The sequence below is a fragment of the Hemiscyllium ocellatum genome, chromosome 39 (assembly GCF_020745735.1).
Source record: "Hemiscyllium ocellatum isolate sHemOce1 chromosome 39, sHemOce1.pat.X.cur, whole genome shotgun sequence".
NCBI lineage: Eukaryota > Metazoa > Chordata > Chondrichthyes > Orectolobiformes > Hemiscylliidae > Hemiscyllium > Hemiscyllium ocellatum.
In genome coordinates this window covers 31,071,312-31,074,702 of record NC_083439.1, presented here as the reverse complement: position 1 = coordinate 31,074,702, position 3,391 = coordinate 31,071,312, and the positions used below count along the sequence as shown (strand labels likewise).

The 3,391-nt window shown below is 41.7% G+C and overlaps 1 pseudogene; it reads left to right on the top strand.

Annotated features, from left to right (window-relative positions):
* Positions 1 to 1,057: 1,057 nt before the first annotated feature.
* On the top strand, positions 1,058 to 1,177 carry LOC132834444 (U6atac minor spliceosomal RNA; annotated as a pseudogene).
* Positions 1,178 to 3,391: the final 2,214 nt, after the last annotated feature.

Genomic DNA, 3,391 nt, shown 5'->3' with positions numbered 1-3,391 from the left:
GTCGTTATCACAGGGCAATGACAGTAGTCCCAGAATTACTGTTACAGTGGTTCCTCAAGTTAGTGATGTCAACTGGATTAGTCTCCTAGTTAAGAAGGAGATGAGGATATGTGTTTTCTGTCTGGGGGTCATTAGACTGAGGAATTGCTTTCCCTACAAAGTACTGGTCCTTGAATATTTTTAAAGCTGAGTTAGATTTCTGACTGACAAAGGAGTCAGATGATATAGGGGTAGAGAGGACAGTAGAGATCAGTCATAGAGTCATACACCCTTCAGTCCAGTTAGTCCACATTGAACATAATCCTAAACTAAACCTGCTTGCACTTGGGCCACATCCCTCCAAACCTTTCTGATTCATGTACTTATTCCAAATGGCTTTTAAATGTTGTAACTGCATCTGCATCCACAACTCCCTCTGGAAGTTCATTCCACATACAAACTACTCTCTATGTAAAGGTGCAGGCCAGAAAAATGTGATGGTCTGGCCTTACTCCTAATTCTTAGGTTATGATGGTGACTTCTCAGAACATCACTGTCACCCACAAATCCCTAGCTTGGAGTCTAAGGGATAGCCATCACTTGCCAATAAGGTAACATTCATGAACCTTGAGATAATCCAGCATGTTTGCTTGTTTAACTCTGGTGTTTTTGGATTTATACTTCCTCCTCTCCACTGTGGCAGTTAGTTGTCCCCTCTAGAGCATGGAATACGGGAACTCAATACTGGAGGAAAATACTCCAGAGGCTGGAAACGCAAAATAAAAAGGGAAAATGCTGGAAACATTCAGCTGGTCTGGCAACATCTAGAGAGACAGAAAAAGACAGAGGTAACAATCTGTATCCCATCACCTTTCACAAGAACCTAGGACCTTCAGAAACAGCGATTTTGACCAATAAGGGCTCAAAGATTCTCTCTGAATCAGATACTATGTTTGGTTTTATGTATATTACCTGATCTTCATCATCACTGGACAATGTCCTGGAATTCACTGTTATTATGGGACCGCTATTACCATGTAGCCATGCAAGGTACAGTATAACCTTCTCAGGTAAGGAAGTTTTGTGAGAGAAGATTAGCACTCCTGGTGATAAGGATGGGAAGGATCTTATTCGTCTTAAACCACACAAATGGTTAAGGCACTGATGTTTGCTTTGTGGCATCTAATGATGTTTTAAAAAAAGACAAAGTTCCCTCTAATGCCACTTTGCTGTGGGCAACCAATTTGTTGTGCTGCATGATTCCTTTAAATTTGCTAGAGGGCTGCAAATGTATAAATCTTAAAAGGACCACTTTTTGTGAGTAGCTTGTTGATTCCACGGAAGGTATGTTCTCTTGGCACTCAAGCACCTTCGGATTGGGCAATAAATGCTGACCTTGCTATAAACTCTTTATATCTTTGTGAACAAACAAAAAAAATTTTTGAAAAGAGCTGAGTATTCAGAAAAACATAAATATTCCAGGCTCCCAGCAAAAAAAAAGGTATGTACCATTCTAAATCACTTCTGGAATAAACCTTGTTTGAATTCTTTGCTTAAAATGTCACATTAATTGCAAAAATTTTATTTGAATGTCATTTCATTTAATTGTGCATTCAGTCTTTTTTTATGTTTTAACAATGTTGAATATTCAGTGTGGACCTAGTATATGCAAGATTTATGTGCTGTTTTACCAAAATATCCACGAGCTACTGCATTCCAGATTCATTCATGTCCAGGCCAAGATTTCTGCTAAGTGTGGATGTGGGTGTCTTCAGGAGTGACTAACACCTTTACCCATACCCCAATCAGCGAGAGAGCTGACAGGTGGGCTTCTCGGCCTTTCACGTGCATTGATCTGAAGTCCAGCCCAGTCAGTGGCTGCCAGCCAATCAGAGGCAGGAAGCCTCTGGGAACTGAAGTGCTGAGCCGTTATAAAGTATACAAGAAAGAAGGTGGATGTTTTGTTGGGGGAGATGTTGCTCATTTCAGGTGGACTTTTTGGGGGCTGGAGGCAAGGGTGGGTTGCTGGCCTTCTGTTACCACTCACCTGCTCTCATTCATACTCCCAATCGCCTCTAGGTTGGGGTAAATGGAGGCATCATCACCATGTGGGCAGACAGGCCTCTCTGATTTTCCTGTAGGTAAGGTAATCACATTTGTCTCTTGCTGGGAAGGGTGGGTTGAGGCCAATAAATGGTCAGTAATTGACCATTTAAAAGTCTCCATTGATAGTGGTTCAGGAAGGTCACCTTCCCACTCAGACATTCATTGTTGCAGAGGTGGTAAAGGTGTAAGCATCTTGGCAGTGTCATCCCACTGATTATTTGCACTTTTTTGACAGCTGCGACAGGGTGGCATGGAGGCTCAGTGGTTAGTACTGCTGCCTCACAGCACCAGGGACCTGGGTTCGATTCCAGCCTCGGGCGACCGACTGTGTGGAGTTTGCACATTCTCCCCGTATCTGTGTGTTGTTTCCTCCCGGTGCTCTGGTTTCCTCTCATAATCCAAAGATGTGCAGGTTGGGTAAATTGGCTGTGCTAAATTGCCCATAGTGTTCAGGCATGTGTAGGTTAGATGCATTAGTCAGCGGTAAAATGTCGGCTAGGGGAATGGGTCTGGGTGGTTTATTGTTCGGAGCGTTGGTGTGGACTTGTTGGGCCAGAGGGCCTGTTTTCACACTGTAGGGATTCTATCACCTCTGGGGAGGGAAAAGTGCTGACTTTGCAGTATTTCGGATTTGGTATAGTAATGACATAACATTCATACTAGACAGTGTAAAGAAAGAACAAAGGACTGCAGATGGTGTAAATCAAACAAAACCAGAAACTGCTGGAAGAACTCCACAGGTCTGGCAGCATTTTTGGAGAACAAAGAGTTAAAGTTTCAGGTCCAGTGTCCAGTGGAGTTATTCCAGCAATTTCTGATTTTTGTTTTGTTATTAAAGGGAGCTCTGTATGGTTTTGCTGATTGGTTTGAATCTTTCAGGTTATTTATTCCATTGTTATTTTGGTTCTACGACAGAATTGAGAGCAGCAAAAAAAACAGTGTGTGCAGAATCAAGTTATAAGATCAGAGTGAGTTGATTCCAGCATTCTCTATATCTGTTTACATTTTTTATTAGTAGCTGATGTATGAGCAAGATCAAACTATTTAAGCTATATATATATAAAAAGGCAGACACTACAGTCTAAAATAAAACAGCAACTTGACAAATGGATACATTTGCTGCTGCACTCTCTTTCAAAGCTCTGATTGAACAGATTATCCTGCCACTCCTTAATTTGCTATTGTACGTTCTTTGTTTTTCTGATTTCAGGCACCCAATGAAAGCATTTCCAGGTAAGAGATGGCGTGAGCCAGAGGCAGAGGTTTTCTATGCTGAGAATGCATGTCATTGTTTTTCTTTGTCATT